General features: G+C 42.9%; 1 long non-coding RNA gene across 1 annotated transcript in view; it reads right to left on the bottom strand.

Moving 5' to 3' along the window:
- Positions 1 to 17277: 17277 nt before the first annotated feature.
- LOC149977350 (uncharacterized) overlaps positions 17278 to 19565 on the bottom strand; it is a 25799-nt gene continuing 23511 nt past the window's right edge. The window contains exon 5 of the long non-coding RNA XR_016487550.1: positions 17278 to 18194. This is a non-coding gene — a long non-coding RNA (uncharacterized LOC149977350). The remainder of the gene's footprint in view (positions 18195 to 19565) is intronic.

The following is a 19565-nucleotide window of genomic DNA, read 5'->3' as shown; positions in this document are numbered from 1 at the left end:
TGGATCCCCATTAGTTTCTGTCAAGGCAGCAGCTACTCTTCCTGGGGTTTATTATGGATCCCCATTAGTTCCTGCCAAGGCAGCAGCTACTCTTCCTGTGGTTTATTATAGATCCCCATTTGTTCCTGCCAAGGCAGCAGCTACTCTTCCTGGGGTTTATTATGGATCCCCATTAGTTCCTGTCAAGGCAGCAGCTACTCTTCCTGGGGTTTATTATGGATCCCCATTAGTTCCTGCCAAGGCAGCAGCTACTCTTCCTGGGGTTTATTATAGATCCCCATTTGTTCCTGCCAAGGCAGCAGCTACTCTTCCTGGGGTTTATTATGGATCCCCATTATTTCCTGTCAAGGCAGCAGCTACTCTTCCTTGGGTTTATTATGGATCCCCATTAGTTCCTACCAAGTCAGCAGCTACTCTTCCTGGGGTTTATTATGAATCCCCATTAGTTCCTGCCAAGGCAGCAGCTACTCTTCCTGGGGTTTATTATGGATCCCCATTAGTTCCTGCCAAGTCAGCAGCTACTCTTCCTGGGGTTTATTATGGATCCCCATTAGTTCCTGCCAAGGCAGCAGCTACTCTTCCTGGGGTTTATTATGGATCCCCATTAGTTCCTGTCAAGGCAGCAGCTACTCTTCCTGGGGTCCAGCAAAATGAAGGCAATTATATAATTTAAAAAACATTACAATGCAGGCCCCTACTCCCTCACTGCAACATACCTACAATACAAAATCCATGTGTACGTTATCATGTCTGTGTCTATGTTTGTGCTGCTTCACAGTCCCCGCTGTCCCATAAGGTGTATTTTTATCTGTTTTTTAAATCTAATTTTACTGCTTGCATCAGTTACTTGATGTGGAATAGAGTTCCATGTAGTCATGGCTCTACAGTACCTTAGGAAAGTATTCAGACCCCTTGACTTTTTCCACATTTTGTTACGTTACAGCCTTATTTTAAAATGGATAAAAAATATAAAAAAAATCTCAGCAATCTACACACAATACCCCATAATGACAAAGTGAAAACATGTTTTTAGAAATGTTTACAAATGAATTAAAAATAAAAACTTTATCTACATAAGTATTCAGGCCTTTTGCCATGAGACTCAAAATTGAGCTCAAGTGCATCCTTTTTCCATTGATCATCCTTGAGATGTTTCTACAACGTGATTGGAGTCCACCTGTGGTAAATTCAATTGATTGGACATGATTTGGAAAGGCACATACACCTGTCTATATAAAGTCCCACAGTTGACAGTGCATGTCAGAGCAAAAACCAAGCCATGAGTTTAAAGGAAATGTTCATAGCGCTCCGAGACAGGATTGTGTCGAGGTACAGATCTGGGGAAGGGTAACAAAACATTTACGCAGCATTGAAGGTCCCCAAGAACACAGTGGCCTCCATCATTCTTAAATGGAAGAAATTTGGAACCACCAAGACTCTTCCTAGAACTGGCCGCCCGGCCAAACTGAGCAATCGGGGGAGAAGGACCTTGGTCAGGGAGGTGACCAAGAACCCGATGGTCACTCTGACACAGCTCCAGAGTTTCTCTGTGGAGATGGTAGATCCTTCCAGAAGGACAACCATCTCTGCTGCATTCCATCAATCAGGCCTTTATGGTAGAGTGGCCAGACGGAAGCCACACCTCAGTAAAAGGCACATGACAGCCCATTTGGAGCCAAAATGCACCTAAAGGACACTAAGACCATGAGAAACAAGATTCTCTGGTATAATGAAACCAAGATTGAACTCTTTGGCCTGAATGCCAAGTGTCACATCTGGAAGAAACCTGGCACCATCCCTACAGTGAAGCATGGTGGTGGCAGCATCACGCTGTGGGGATGTTTTTCAGAATGAATGTTCACCTTCCAACAAGACAACAACCCTAAGCACACAGCCAAGGCAACGCAGGAGTGGCTTCGGGACAAGTCTCTGAATATCCTTGAGTTGCCCAGCCAAAGCCCGGACTTGAACCCGATTTGAACATCTCTGGAGAGAGCTGAAAATAGCTGTGCAGCAACGGGACCTGCCATTTCAAGCCCATAATCTTTGGCAAGCTGTCACGAGTCCGACCGAGGGTGGCTTCCCTTCCCGGGTCGGGTGGCGCTTGGCGGTCGTCGTCACCGGCCTATTAGCCGCCACTGATTGTCTTTCCTCCCCCTCCTTGTATGTTAATTGATAGCACCTGTTGGTGAATGATTAGTTGGGCTTTATTAGACAGCCGGCCCGCCTGCTTGTTGTGCGGGATTAATTATTGTGACCTTCGGTTCTGTAGTAGAGGAACGTGTTTGTTTCCTGGTCGTATATTTCAGTTGTACATTCCCCGTGTTTGGGGCAGTTTGGTTGCACCCTGTGTTGCGTTGGTGCATTAAAAAGCACAGCATTGCACTCTCTGTCTCCTGCGTCTGACTCCACACCCACGACACCCGGAGCATTACACAAGCAAACAATTGCCGCATTGGAACTCTGCGTGATCCGGTTTGTCCCGAAACAAAACATTCATTTATTTCTTTCAATTGATTTGTATCCTTATATGAACTATAACTCAGTAAAATCTTTGAAATTGTTGCATGTTGCTTTTTTTATATTTTTGTTCAGTATAGACAGGTGTAGATGATTTGAAAGACACATTGTGATCAGGTCTTCCTGACCGCGTCAGAAACACATTGTGTCTGGATATCAATCAAGTGTATTCTAGAATGAACTATCTACACTACAGAGGTGTTCTAGAATGAATTATCTACACTACAGTAGGTGTTCTAGAATGAACTATCTACACTACAGAGGTGTTCTAGAATGAACTATCTACACTACATAGGTGTTCTAGAATGAACTATCTACACTACAGAGGTATACTAGAATGAATTATCTACACTACAGTAGGTGTTCTAGAATGAACTATCTACACTACAGAGGTGTTCTAGAATGAACTATCTACACTACATAGGTGTTCTAGAATGAACTATCTACACTACAGAGGTGTTCTAGAATGAACTATCTACACTACAGAGGTGTTCTAGAATGAACTATCTACACTACAGAGGTGTTCTAGAATGAACTATCTACACTACAGAGGTGTTCTAGAATGAACTATCTACACTACATAGGTATACTGGAATGAACTATCTACACTACAGAGGTGTTCTAGAATGAACTATCTACACTACAGAGGTGTTCTAGAATGAACTATCTACACTACAGAGGTGTTCTAGAATGAACTATCTACACTACAGAGGTATACTAGAATGAACTATCTACACTACAGAGGTATACTAGAATGAACTATCTACACTGCAGAGGGGTTCTAGAATGAACTATCTACACTGCAGAGGTGTTCTAGAATGAACTATCTACACTACATAGGTGTTCTAGAATGAACTATCTACACTACAGAGGTATACTAGAATGAACTATCTACACTACATAGGTATACTAGAATGAACTATCTACACTACAGAGGTATACTAGAATGAACTATCTACACTACAGAGGTATACTAGAATGAACTATCTACACTACATAGGTATACTAGAATGAACTATCTACACTACATAGGTATACTGGAATGAACTATCTACACTACATAGGTATACTAGAATGAACTATCTACACTACATAGGTATACTATAATGAACTATCTACACTACAGAGGTTTACTATAATGAACTATCTACACTACAGAGGTATACTATAATGAACTATCTACACTACAGAGGTATACTAGAATGAACTATCTACACTACATAGGTATACTAGAATGAACTATCTACACTACATAGGTATACTGGAATTAACTATCTACACTACATAGGTATACTAGAATGAACTATCTACACTACATAGGTATACTAGAATGAACTATCTACACTACAGAGGTATACTATAATGAACTATCTACACTACAGAGGTATACTAGAATGAACTATCTACACTACAGAGGTATACTAGAAGGAACTATCTACACTACAGAGGTGTTCTAGAATGAACTATCTACACTACAGAGGTGTTCTAGAATGAACTATCTACACTACATAGGTGTTCTAGAATTAACTATCTACACTACAGAGGTGTTCTAGAATGAACTATCTACACTACAGAGGGGTTCTAGAATGAACTATCTACACTACAGAGGTGTTCTAGAATGAACTATCTACACTACATAGGTGTTCTAGAATGAACTATCTACACTATATAGGTGTTCTAGAATGAACTATCTACACTACGTAGGTATACTAGAATGAACTATCTACACTACAGAGGTGTTCTAGAATGAACTATCTACACTACATAGGTGTTCTAGAATGAACTATCTACACTACAGAGGTGTTCTAGAATGAACTATCTACACTACAGTAGGTGTTCTAGAATGAACTATCTACACTACAGAGGTGTTCTAGAATGAACTATCTACACTCCAGAGGTGTTCTAGAATGAACTATCTACACTACAGAGGTGTTCTAGAATGAACTATCTACACTACAGTAGGTGTTCTAGAATGAACTATCTACACTACAGAGGTGTTCTAGAATGAACTATCTACACTACAGTAGGTGTTCTAGAATGAACTATCTACACTACAGTAGGTGTTCTAGAGAAGAGGCAGACAGTGTGCACACCAGTCTTGTCCTGAAGATGGAGCCGTCTACCAACTAGGGGCCGTCTAGGAAATTGACATACATAAACCACTGAACTATCATGCTTGAATCAAAGATGTCACTTGCACATACAAGCACAATGCAGCTTGACAATAACCACGGGAGTTGGCAAGACTGCACAAACAGATCTGGGACCAGGCTATTACCATCCCCAATGCATCTCTAATTAGTGTGTGGGTGAAAACATCACTCACTGAATCATCATATCAATCACACTCCAATCCTTATTCTCAAAACTTCAGAAGCCTAACACATTCTACCTGATTGGTTGAAAGAGCCATCACCAAATTGTAATGAACAGTCTGTGTTGTGAGTAAACGGCCTTGCATTTAAACGTTGCTAGGTCTCAAATGGCACCCTATCTCCTTTACAGTGCACTTTCTTTTAAAAGTAGTGCACTACATAGGGAATAGGGTGCCATAGGGCTCTGGTCTAAAGTAGTGCACTACACAGGGAATAGGGTGCCATAGGGCTCTGGTCTAAAGTAGTGCACAACACAGGGAATAGGGTGCCATAGGGCTCTGGTCTAAAGTAGTGCACTACATAGGGAATAGAGTACGCAGCAGTGGTCTGTAAATGCCCCCCACCCCCCCCCCCCTCCCCAGCTCCAATAGGCCCCATTCACAAGTTAATGAATTAGGTGGACAGAGAGCCAACGACAGAGATGAGAGGAGAGAAAAAACACATACTGTCCTGAAAGAGGCATTAAAAGCTTTTGTATCATTACAGCCAGTCGTTTTGAAAGGTCCCCGCAGCAATTGTGCACAATCGTGTATTACGTCATCCATTTTGTTTTGTCTCTCCTGTTGGTACGATATGTTACGACTTTATTGTGCATGTGATCCGTTTCCATCTCTTTAAGACCCAAAACACTTAGTGTCTCTCCATGGGTTAAATCTGTTTAAACGTCAGCCAAAATGTGCCCACTCGCTCCCAGACCAATACAGTGGATTAACTCCATCTGATATGCGTTCCAATTGGTACATTTTCCCCTACATAGTGCACTACTTATAACCAGAGCCCTTATAGGCCCTGTTCACTATAAAGGTAATACGTTGCTGTTTGGTATGCATCCATACACAAAATGGAGTCATTCCACCTCAGTCACTCTCTGGTTCTCCTCAAGGGCACAAAATGGTTTACTGTCTGTTTTCCCTTCGTCAGCATAAACAGACCTACTTAGACTGTGTCCCAAATGACACCCCTATTCCCTACACATGGCCCTGGTCAAAAGTAGTGCACTATATAGGGAATAGGGTGCCATAGGACTCTGGTCTAAAGTAGTGCACTATATAGGGAATAGGGTTCCATAGGGCTCTGGTCTAAAGTAGTGCACTATATATAGGGAATAGGGTGCCATAGGACTCTGGTCTAAAGTAGTGCACTATATATAGGGAATAGGGTTCCATAGGACTCTGGTCTAAAGTAGTGCACTATATATAGGGAATAGGGTTCCATAGGGCTCTGGTCTAAAGTAGTGCACTATATATAGGGAATAGGGTGCCATAGGGCTCTGGTCTAAAGTAGTGCACTATATAGGAAATAGGGTTCCATAGGACTCTGGTCTAAAGTAGTGCACTATATAGGGAATAGGGTGCCATAGGGCTCTGGTCTAAAGTAGTGCACTATATAGGGAATAGGGTTCCATAGGGCTCTGGTCTAAAGTAGTGCACTATATATAGGGAATAGGGTGCCATAGGGCTCTGGTCTAAAGTAGTGCACTATATATAGGGAATAGGGTGCCATAGGGCTCTGGTCTAAAGTAGTGCACTACATAGGGAATAGGGTGCCATAGGGCTCTGGTCTAAAGTAGTGCACTATATATAGGGAATAGGGTTCCATTTGGGACGTAGTCCATACACTTTCCGCACCAGCGTCCAAGGCTCCATCATGCCTTGTCAATGTCACCGCTGGCTACACAAAGGTCAACTATACAGTAGCACAAGAGACGCATCGTTCAATGGTTTCATTCGACAAACCAGAAATGATGTCAAATGATCATATCCTTTTCTTTTCCCAAAGGACAGGACAGGCCTGTGTTTATTCTAGCCTGGATCCCAGATCTATTTGTGCTCTATGGCAAACTCGTATAATGTGACGATGACCATAGGAGTTGGCAAGACAGCACAAATAGATCTGGGATCCAGGCTAGGCTAGAGTCTATCCTCAGGGCCCTTTGTGGTTTCTATAAAACAAATCATCCATTGTTTGTTGACCCCCCATTATAAACCAGTCCGTAAAAGCAAAGTAACAGCACAGCAGCACAATGTAGGAACTATCACAATAGGAGAGAGGTGGTGAGTACCGCAATGAGCAGACATGGAACGTCCTTGCCAATATTGCACGCCACAGAGGACCCAGTGGTTTCATAACCATCCAGTATTACTGTAGTCTGACCTCAGAAGGGGCTATTTCCACCATGCCAGACACAACAAAGACATCTCTCTGTGTGAGACGAGTCTCTGTCACGGCAGAGGCATGATAAAGGCAGTACGGATCCCTTGATGTTCTCCGTTATATTGTGACAGTAAAACAATGTTTTTCTTCTTGTTCACAAGACAAGTCTAGTCAACTGACAATTAGAGTCCACGGAAAGATCAATAAATGAACTCACCGCTAACTTCAATGAGAGACTACTGAACTGACCACGACCTGCGGGAAAAGGTCAAATTAATAATAACCAGTACTGGATGAGAGCTACTCAAATCAAATCAAAGTTTATTTGTCACGTGCGCCGAATGCAGGCGCACGCAGGCGTAGGTAGACCTTACAGTTAAAGACAGTGAAAAATAACAGTAACTCACTGCACTCACCCTAAAATACAGCAGAACTTCTCTCTTCACTGTCCCTATATCTACATCTAAATAATTCATCATATTGATTGGGCCTACACACAACAGCCCTAGCAACAGAAGTTACACACAACAGCCCTAGCAACAGAAGTTACACACAACAGCCCTAGCAACATAAGTTACACACAACAGCCCTAGCAACAGAAATGACACACAACAGCCCTAGCAACAGAAGTTAGAACTCATAGAATCCCATTGTGACACAGAGGGGCATGACAGACCCCCTTCAACCAGAAGACAGAATCACTAGTGTTTTAGAGGGTAGTGAAACAGGTTCTTAATGAGTTAAGAAGTTTATTAAAAAACCCTCCTCTCTAACATGAAGTCAGGACTCAGTGAGAGGTATAGAGAAACACTATGGTGGTCAGAGGGATCAGTGGCTTCATTCGGATGGACAGTTATTCTGGCCAGGCATGGGAGCTTCAGCTAAAATAGGACTGTGCAGAATCTGGTAGGTCAGAGCCTACAGGTTAGGGGTCATGTGTGGATTGACTGACCCGAGGCTCAGGTTTACTGGAGGGAGGGTGATATCTTGAATAAATCAATAAATACTACATCCCAATATTTTTTTACATTTCATAACAGAAATATATGCAATTTAGTCGAAACTTTAATCTAAAGAGACACTCGGCCATGCATGAACAAGTCTTACGTATGAGTGGTATCAGAAACTGAACCCACTATCCCAGCGTTACAAAGTGCCATGCTTTACTAACTGAACTACAGAGGACCATGCTTTACTAACTGAACTACAGAGGACCATGTTCTACTAACTGAACTACAGAGGACCATGTTCTACTAACTGAACTACAGAGGACCATGTTCTACTAACTGAACTACAGAGGACCATGTTCTACTAACTGAACTACAGAGGACCGTGTCCTACTAACTGAACTACAGAGGACCATATTCTACTAACTGAACTACAGAGGGCCGTGCTCTACTGACTGAACTACAGAGGACCGTGTTCTACTGACTGAACTACAGAGGACCATGTTCTACTAACTGAACTACAGAGGACCATGCTCTACTAACTGAACTACAGAGGACCATGTTCTACTAACTGAACTACAGAGGACCATGTTCTACTAACTGAACTACAGAGGGCCATGTTCTACTAACTGAACTACAGAGGACCATGTTCTACTAACTGAACTACAGAGGACCATGTTCTACTAACTGAACTACAGAGGACTATATTCTACTAACTGAACTACAGAGGACCATGTTCTACTAACTGAACTACAGAGAACCATGTTCTACTAACTTAACTACAGAGGACCATGTTCTACTAACTGAACTACAGAGGACCATGTTTTACTAACTGAACTACAGAGGACCATGTTCTACTAACTGAACTACAGAGGACCATGTTCTACTAACTGAACTACAGAGGACCATGTTCTACTAACTGAACTACAGAGGACCATGTTCTACTAACTGAACTACAGAGGACCATGTTCTACTAACTACAGAGAACCATGTTCTACTAACGGAACTACAGAGGACCATGTTCTACTAACGGAACTACAGAGGACCATGTTCTACTAACTGAACTACAGAGGACCATGTTCTACCAACTGAACTACAGAGAACCATGTTCCACTAACTACAGAGAACCATGTTCTACTAACTGAACTACAGAGGACCATGTTCTACTAACTGAACTACAGAGAACCATGTTCCACTAACTACAGAGAACCATGTTCTACTAACTGAACTACAGAGGGCCATGTTCTACTAACGGAACTACAGAGGACCATGTTCTACTAACTGAACTACAGAGAACCATGTTCCACTAACTACAGAGAACCATGTTCTACTAACTGAACTACAGAGGACCATGTTCTACTAACTGAACTACAGAGAACCATGTTCCACTAACTACAGAGAACCATGTTCTACTAACTGAACTACAGAGGACCATGTTCTACTAACTGAACTACAGAGGACCACAAACAAAGGGAAGCACAAAGACATATGGTAAGGTAATGTTATATCGTTAAGGCAACATCTCTCTTCAAGAACCGTGACATAGGAGTGTTGTTTCTGCTACCCAGTCTATCTAGCCATATTTCAGTCTATCTAGCCATATTTCAGTCTATCTAGCCATATTTCAGTCTATCTAGCCATATTTCAGTCTATCTAGCCATATTTCAGTCTACCTAGCCATATTTCAGTCTATCTAGCCATATTTCAGTCTACCTAGCCATATTTCAGTCTACCTAGCCATATTTCAGTCTACCTAGCCATATTTCAGTCTACCTAGCCATATTTCAGTCTACCTTGCCATATTTCAGTCTACCTAGCCATATTTCAGTCTACCTAGCCATATTTCAGTCTATCTAGCCATATTTCAGTCTACCTAGCCATATTTCAGTCTACCTAGCCATATTTCAGTCTACCTTGCCATATTTCAGTCTACCTAGCCATATTTCAGTCTACCTTGCCATATTTCAGTCTACCTAGCCATATTTCAGTCTATCTAGCCATATTTCAGTCTATCTAGCCATATTTCAGTGTATCGTTCAGTCGGTTGTTTCTGCTACCCAGTCTATCTAGCCATATTTCAGTCTATCTAGCCATATTTCAGTCTATCTAGCCATATTTCAGTCTATCTAGCCATATTTCAGTGTATCGTTCAGTCGGTTGTTTCTGCTACCCAGTCTATCTAGCCATATTTCAGTCTACCTAGCCATATTTCAGTCTACCTAGCCATATTTCAGTCTATCTAGCCATATTTCAGTCTATCTAGCCATATTTCAGTCTATCTAGCCATATTTCAGTCTACCTAGCCATATTTCAGTCTATCTAGCCATATTTCAGTCTATCTAGCCATATTTCAGTCTACCTAGCCATATTTCAGTCTATCTAGCCATATTTCAGTCTACCTAGCCATATTTCAGTCTATCTAGCCATATTTCAGTCTACCTAGCCATATTTCAGTCTACCTAGCCATATTTCAGTCTATCGTTCAGTCGGTTGTGGCTGCTACCCAGTGCCAACGTTAGATAAATAGTCCCCTTTTGTAAATATTGGACAAAGGAGTGATGTGGTGGTATTTTCAAAATCGCAACGTTGATTTGATATACGAGGTACATTATATTGAAAACCCTGATGTGGTGGCAGGTAGCCTAGTGGTTAGAGCATCGGGCCGGTAACCAATCATATCCCCAAGATGACAAGGGAAGAATCTGTTGTTCTGCCTCTCTACAAAGCAGTTAACCCAGGTAGGCTGTTCTTAACTGAATAGCCTAGTTAAATATATATATATATATATATATATGACCCAGTTTGAAATGTAAGACATTAAACTGGACAGAATATAAATGTTTTTTTTGAAAAACCCTTAAAACTGCCACATTAAGAGACTCCTGGGTGGTACAGTGGTCTAAAGGCACTACGTCTCACTGCTTGAGGTCGTCGTCAGGAGAAAGAGACGGCCAAGGTGCAGCGTGATAAGTATTTCAGTGTAATTTAATAAAGAATGAATACTGAAAAAAAAAAACTATACACGACAAACGAACAGTCCTGAACGGTGCAACAAAACACAGAACAGAAAATAAACACCCACAACCAAAATGGTGAAAACAGGCTGCCTAAGTATGATTCTCAATCAGAGACAACGAACGACACCTGCCTCTGATTGAGAACCATACTAGGCACTTGCCTTAATGAATGGACTGCAGTATGGAGGCTTGTTTCAAGCCCTTTCGGTGTCAGTCCAGAACCCTCTTTCACACTACCGTGCTTGCTAAGATATTTTTATTTCATTAGAGATGGTCTTTCCCAGCATGGTACCAGCTATAGTGGATGACACACTATCATTCCACTCTTACTGCGGATATATGAAATTACAATGAATAAATATAAAATCCTAATGTGTAGCACTTTTAAAGGTGAGTTCATCGTTAGAACGTTCGTAGGACGCTCGTTAAATCTCTGAGCTGTTTCTCAAAACTAGCGGTAATGTTACACTTGACAACACTCGTAATCTAACGCCTCAGAACACTTACAGAAGAGCTGAGTGTGTCGTTAGAACCTTAATCTCAGAACACTTACAGAAGAGCTGAGTGTGTCGTTAGAACCTTAATCTCAGAACACTTGCAGAAGAGCTGAGTGTGTCGTTAGAACCTTAATCTCAGAACACTTGCAGAAGAGCTGAGTGTGTCGTTAGAACCCTAATCTCAGAACACTTACAGAAGAGCTGAGTGTGTCGTTAGAACCTTAATCTCAGAACACTTACAGAAGAGCTGAGTGTGTCGTTAGAACCTTAATCTCAGAACACTTACAGAAGAGCTGAGTGTGTCGTTAGAACCTTAATCTCAGAACACTTACAGAAGAGCTGAGTGTGTCGTTAGAACCTTAATCCTCCCACGTCTCTTCATACACAGATCTCTTTATACACAGATCTCTTTATACACAGATCTCTTTATACACAGATCTCCGATAAACATATCTGTGAACACTGATAACTTCATAACAAAGTACACATACTGTACACATACTACACACTACACATATTAAATACTGCACATATACTGCACATACTATATTCACTATTTAGTGATTCTGTCTTCTGGTTGATGGTGTCTGAATCACTAGCACTGGTTTCCGCCTGGTGGGGGAGCACTGGGTTCTGCCTGGTGGGGGAGTCAGCCAGCATCAGCAGGAAACGCACGGTGCTCCAGATACACAGGGCAATGAAGATGATGGGGATAAGGGTCAACTTCCTGTTGGCCATATTGGAAAGGATGTGGGACAGAGGACTGCAGGCCAGGATGAGCCGGTGCTCAGACAGAGCCGCATGCTGGACGACAGCGAGCGAAAAACAGGAATATTTATCAAGTGGATAAATGTGCTTGCGAGCTACCATGGAAAATGTCTGTGATAGCCAAGAGTTAAGAGTTGTAATTAGTGAATTCACCCTGAGAACTCTGTGAAATCCATGTAAAACCACTCAAATCAATGTAAAATCAATATAATCAATGTAAAACCACTGAAAACCACTGTAATCAATGCAGAACCACTGTAATCTCTGTTTTAAAAAAAACTGTAAAATCACAAATTCAGCTACAATGATTTAGATTTTCCATGTATTCCTGCCCAAATTTCACACCTGGTTACACTAATCAATAGTTTTGGGGTTAAGATTGTCACAAATCCTCACGGCTCTGTGAATGTGCTTCTTGATGAGGATGGGGAGGGTGAGGTAGGCCAGAAACCTTAGACGCATCGTAGACAATACGACCCAGACCCAGCGCTCATACTGTGACAACTAGAGGGACACCCCCCAGGTGTGTGTGTGTGTGTGTGTGTGTGTGTGTGGGGGGTGGGGGGGGGGGGGGTCCCTAATGCAACGCCAACTCTGCACCTCACTTCCTGTAAAGTAACACCCCACTGTACACACCATGTCATTTCAACGTGGATAATTGCGTAATATTTAGTTGAGACATTGATCAATGAGATTACAACCTATATATTCACCCATTTGAAACGATACCAAAAGTGAGTTGAAATTCCAATGTGTTATCAATAGGCGTTCAACCATCTAAAAGCACAACCCAATTCCAATGGAAAAACAATGTCTGATTTTTGGTTTAGTTGTCCCCCAAATGTCTATCACGGCGCTTCCAACCGTTTAAAAACAAAGTTTAAATGGGAATACAATGTCAGGTATTTTGTTTATATTCAACAGATGAATACGTTATCACTGTGCTTCATCTAACAGGCGAAACCAAATTACCTGGGTTGTAGTTGAGATTATATTAAAAATATATGGTGCTAGTGTAACGGATGTGAAACGGGCTAGCTTAAGTTAGAGGTGGTGCTAGTGTAACGGATGTGAAACGGGCTAGCTTAAGTTAGCGGTGGTGCTAGTGTAACGGATGTGAAACGGGCTAGCTTAAGTTAGCGGTGGTGCTAGTGTAACGGATGTGAAACGGGCTAGCTTAGTTAGCGGTGGTGCTAGTGTAACGGATGTGAAACGGGCTAGCTTAAGTTAGCGGTGGTGCTAGTGTAACGGATGTGAAACGGGCTAGCTTAGTTAGCGGTGGTGCTAGTGTAACGGATGTGAAACGGGCTAGCTTAAGTTAGCGGTGGTGCTAGTGTAACGGATGTGAAACGGGCTAGCTTAAGTTAGCGGTGGTGCTAGTGTAACGGATGTGAAACGGGCTAGCTTAGTTAGCGGTGGTGCTAGTGTAACGGATGTGAAACGGGCTAGCTTAGTTAGCGGTGGTGCTAGTGTAACGGATGTGAAACGGGCTAGCTTAGTTAGCGGTGGTGCAAGTGTAACGTATGTGAAACGGGCTAGCTTAGTTAGCGGTGGTGCTAGTGTAACGGATGTGAAACGGGCTAGCTTAGTTAGCGGTGGTGCTAGTGTAACGGATGTGAAACGGGCTAGCTTAGTTAGCGGTGGTGCTAGTGTAACGGATGTGAAACGGGCTAGCTTAGTTAGCGGTGGTGCTAGTGTAACGGATGTGAAACGGGCTAGCTTAGTTAGCGGTGGTGCTAGTGTAACGGATGTGAAACGGGCTAGCTTAGTTAGCGGTGGTGCTAGTGTAACGGATGTGAAACGGGCTAGCTTAGTTAGCGGTGGTGCTAGTGTAACGGATGTGAAACGGGCTAGCTTAGTTAGCGGTGGTGCTAGTGTAACGGATGTGAAACGGGCTAGCTTAGTTAGCGGTGGTGCTAGTGTAACGGATGTGAAACGGGCTAGCTTAGTTAGCGGTGGTGCTAGTGTAACGGATGTGAAACGGGCTAGCTTAGTTAGCGGTGGTGCTAGTGTAACGGATGTGAAACGGGCTAGCTTAGTTAGCGGTGGTGCTAGTGTAACAGATGTGAAACGGGCTAGCTTAGTTAGCGGTGGTGCACGCTAAATAGCGTTTCAATCGGTGACGTCACTTGCTCTGAGACCTTGAAGTAGTAGTTCCCCTTTGCTCTGCAAGGGCCACGGCTTTTGTGGAGCGATGGGTAACGATGCTTTGTGGGTGACTGTTGTTGATGTGTGCAGAGGGTCCCTGGTTCGCGCCCGGGTATGGGCGAGGGGACGGTCTAAAGTTATACTGTTACACAAGTAATCAACGCTGTTGGAGATTCTGACAAATATTTATATTGCGAAGATCTCCAGAGACCTGCGACGATTTATGCCTGCTATCTTTAGACTATTCTCTGTATTAAACGTGATATTGAAGCTTGTTTTGTTGACAATGCAACCAAATATCAACATTTTAAGGAGATGTACCTACTGCTGGGGTAGTTTCAACTGAGCAACTGGCTTAATCCCATTCTTAACTTTTATTATGGTTGAGTTAAAAAAACTATATTATTTGACCTTTATTTAACTGGGCAAGTCATTTATCAGACCTTCCCCTTATATTACACCTTCCCCTATATCTCATCTTCCCCTATATCAGACCTTCCCATATATCCCACCTTCCCTACATCACACCTTCCCCTATATCACAACTTCCCCTATAGCACACCTTCCCATATATCCCACCTTCCCTACATCACACCTTCCCCTATATCACACCTTCCCCTATATCAGACCTTCCCATATATCACCCCTTCCACTATATCAGATCTTCCCCTTATATCACATCTTCCGCTATATCACCCCTTCCCGTTATATCACATCTTCCCCTATATCACCCCTTCCCCTATATCAGACCTTCCCATATATCACCCCTTCCACTATATCAGACCTTCCCCTATATCACCCCTTCCCCTATATCAGACCTTCCCATATATCACCCCTTCCACTATATCAGACCTTCCCATATATCACCCCTTCCCCTATATCAGACCTTCCCATATATCACACCTTCCCCTATATCACCCCTCCCCTATATCAGACCTTCCCATATATCACACCTTCCCCTTATATCGCACCTTCCTGGATTCTACTCAGAGTCCCATGAGGTTCAGTCCAGATCACAATTAGCTCACAAATGGAGGAGTCAGTGTATTTTCTCTGTATCTTCACATGTCTTTGATGATTCTGTTTGCAGATTAAATCCCCTGCCTATATGCCTATGTTTGTGTAATTTGGGTTTTCCATTTGCTCAATGATAACCTCACAATGCAAACGGGTTAACTGACGCTGACAGTCAAACTCAGGTGACTGTTGTACTGCGGTGGTTGTGGCCCGTACATTGTTTCTCTGGACTCAAGGTCAGCTTCAAGCCCGTCTGGGTCTGAGCGCAGATGGAATCCAGTGGTTTTATAAGCACAAATGCAGATCAAACTGGAAATGAGGAATGTTTAGACAAAGTAAAGGTATACACATATTTACTGGTTTAAACATTTGTATTTTTTGTTGTTTTATTTACAAAAAGCCAAAGCAAGTGATTATTTAAGGTTTCAGGGTTAACTGTATGTCAAAACCCCAAATGATCCTTCATTCATAATTATACATAAACACATACCGGTACGTATGGTTTGTCTCAACTCAACATCTGAGACACAAGATGAAGGATTAAATTGTCATCACATCCCAAAAAGCATCATCAGTCTATCATCACACGTGAAAAACTTCACCAGAGTCGAGTAGTAGTAGTCATACTGAAAATACATAATGATCTTCTCCTTCTTTCTTTCTTTCCTTCTTTCCTTCTTTCCTTCTTTCCTTCTTTCCTTCTTTCCTTCCTTCTTTCCTTCCTTCCTTCCTTCCTTCCTTCCTTCCTTCCTTCCTTCCTTCCTTCCTTCCTTCCTCCCTTCCTTCCATTCTTTCTTTCTTTCTTTTTTTCTTTCTTTCTTTCCTTCCTTCCTTCCTTCCTTCCTTCCTTCCTTCCTTCCTTCCTTCCTTCCTTCCTTCCTTCCTTCCTTCCTTCCTTCCTTCCTTCCTTCCTTCCTTCCTTCCTTCCTTCGTGACAGCTGAGAGCCAGGCGTCAAAGGCCTACTTGCTGTTTCCGGGGGGCCTGGGGTCGTAGTGCGAAGAGTTTCTGAGGCAGTATACTTGCTGATTGCTTCGTTCTCTCCCTCACAACAACCAGCTAAGACACTGCCAGAGAAACACTCCCAGTAGCCTCTTTCTCCAGCATCTTCATCTTCAGGTTCCTGGTAACCAGTATATCTTTGGTATCTCGCTGCCATGTTTCCCACAGGGAGTCTAAATTAACGCACACGCACACACACACACACACACACACACACACACACACACACACACACACACACACACACACACACACACACACACACACACACACACACACTTCTTTAATACAAAGTGGTCAAACGTCAAACCTTACAGTAGATACCTATGTCGCCACAGCGATGTATGACCTCAGAGGAGAATCCACTGTGTTCCCCCACAGTTCAGTTGAAAAGGCAGGGAAAGATGGCGTTGTAGTCGTCCTCCTGCGAGGGTCAAAGGTCAAAACAATAGGTTCCCCTCTGCCTTCTGATGACAGGGAATACTTCAATGGGTCAACCTCTTGCCTCTGCAGTAGTTTCTGTCAGGCTATATTTAATACATTTTTAATTCGTATGAATATGTTTTTTTCTCCCTAGATTTAAAGTCAAGAACTTAACGTAGCACTGATGTATCATGAAAAGGAGATTATTTAGAGACATGAAACCAGACAGAATCTAACCCGGAGTGGGTAAAACCTTTCTTTGACAGTGCTGGCAACACGTTTGAGCAGAATCACACAACATGAACTACAAACACCCCCCCCCCTCTCTCAACTAAGAATAGCCTTGATGTGACTCATATTCTTGCAACAAAAGATGAGTTAGAATCAGCTCTCATTTTGTTACATGTGATTTGTGTGCGTGTGTGTGTGTGTGTGTTTGCGTGTGTGTTTGCGAGCGTGCGTGTGTGTGTGCGTGCGTGTGTGTGTGAGACGTCTGTGTGTTTGTGTATCGTAAGTTTGTGTCAGCGAGCTAGAATGCGTACAGCATTTTTTTTTTGCGTGTGTAAGTCCACGGTGTGTGTGTGTGTGTTGTGTGGGCTGGACCAGACCATTACTGTATTGCCACACAGAGAAAGACAAAGCCTGTAGTTTCAGTCTGCCTCCCTCACTGCAGAGTTATTTTGAGCAGGCGGACAGAGAACCCATTTCATACAGTACAATACACCCACACCCCCATCCCACCCCCTCACTGGGACAGATTCTGCCGACGGGACAGTAGGGGTATAGGGGAGCCGTCTACACCAGTCAGCGAGTGAGGGGGGAGTGGCAAAGGAAGAGAATCAGAGAGGACCCGGGATAGGAGGGTAATTGCATTAATAAGCAAGGGAGCTCAACACTCCCTGAAGGGGTGCTCCGTCCTTCGGATCGCTGAAGGGGTGCTCCGTCCTTCGGATCGCTGAAGGGGTGCTCCGTACTCGAATTCGTGAAGGGGTGCTCCGTCCTTCGGATCGCTGAAGGGGTGCTCCGTCCTTCGGATCGCTGAAGGGGTGCTCCGTCCTTCGGATCGCTGAAGGGGTGCTCCGTCCTTCGGATCGCTGAAGGGGTGCTCCGTCCTTCGGATCGCTGAAGGGGTGCTCCGTCCTTCGGATCGCTGAAGGGGTGCTCCGTCCTTCAGATCGCTGAAGGGGTGCTCCGTCCTTCGGATCGCTCCGTCCTTCGGATCGCTGAAGGGGTGCTCCGTCCTTCGGATCGCTGAAGAGGTGCTCTGTCCTTCGGATCGCTACGTCCTTCGGATCGCTGAAGGGGTGCTCTGTCCTCAGAATATTCAACTAAACTTGGAGGAACAATTAATATTAGTTATAGCTTCCAAACGTTCTAAGATAAGGCACTGAAAACCAGAGGAAGAAATAGGAAAACAACGACTGAAACATAATTCAAATCCACTGCTATGTGACACAGAGTTAAAACAAAGGAGTCCATGTTGACAACCGGGAGGGAGGAGTTGCTGTTAAGTTGTTGTTGTTGTTGTTAAGTTGTTGTTTACTTGTGTTCTAATAGCATGTGTTGACATCCTTGGGCAAGGGATGCTGTCATTTTCCTTTTATAGGCAAAGAAACTGGGAAAGACATCAAATAGCGACTGAGGAATAAAACCGAATGAACACCCCTCATTGACCTGCTTCAGTTGGCTGTGTGTTCGTATGTGTGTGTATGAGTCAGGCGCTTGCTGCTGCGGCGACAGTAACCTCATGACAACAGGAATTCCTTCCAGCTTTAGTCTTGATGTAATCCCTATACTAATACAGGGTTGCAGAACAGAACACTGGTCGGGGAAACAACCACATCCCAGCTGGCCGTCTGGCTGAAACAAACAGTTAGTAACACACACCACAGGCCTCCCGTCAGCTTCCTGTCTCTGACACACTCCTCAGACACTTCTCTGTGGAGAGATTCAGCTTATGTAGACTTAGGTTAGGCTCAGATGAGGTTATATGTACTTAAGCTCAGATGAGGTTATATAGAATTAGGCTCAGATGAGGTTATATAGAATTAGGCTCAGATGAGTTATATAGAATTAGGTTAGGCTCAGATGAGTTATATAGAATTAGGCTCAGATGAGTTATATAGAATTAGGTTAGGCTCAGATGAGGTTATATAGAATTAGGCTCAGATGAGGTTATATAGAATTAGGCTCAGATGAGGTTATATAGAATTAGGCTCAGATGAGGTTATATAGAATTAGGCTCAGATGAGGTTATATAGAATTAGACTCAGATGAGGTTATATAGAATTAGGCTCAGATGAGTTATATAGAATTAGGCTCAGATGAGGTTATATAGAATTAGGCTCAGATGAGGTTATATAGAATTAGGCTCAGATGAGTTATATAGAATTAGGTTAGGCTCAGATGAGGTTATATAGAATTAGGCTCAGATGAGTTATATAGAATTAGGTTAGGCTCAGATGAGGTTATATAGAATTAGGCTCAGATGAGGTTATATAGAATTAGACTCAGATGAGGTTATATAGAATTAGACTCAGATGAGGTTATATAGAATTAGGCTCAGATGAGGTTATATAGAATTAGGCTCAGATGAGTTATATAGAATTAGGTTAGGCTCAGATGAGTTATATAGAATTAGACTCAGATGAGGTTATATAGAATTAGGCTCAGATGAGTTATATAGAATTAGACTCAGA

This window comes from Oncorhynchus mykiss, chromosome 16 (assembly GCF_057628025.1).
Source record: "Oncorhynchus mykiss isolate SJ-2025 chromosome 16, ASM5762802v1, whole genome shotgun sequence".
In the NCBI taxonomy this organism is placed as follows: Eukaryota; Metazoa; Chordata; class Actinopteri; order Salmoniformes; family Salmonidae; genus Oncorhynchus; species Oncorhynchus mykiss.
Note: the sequence above shows the minus strand (reverse complement) of the source record. Positions and strands in the feature narration are given on the sequence as shown.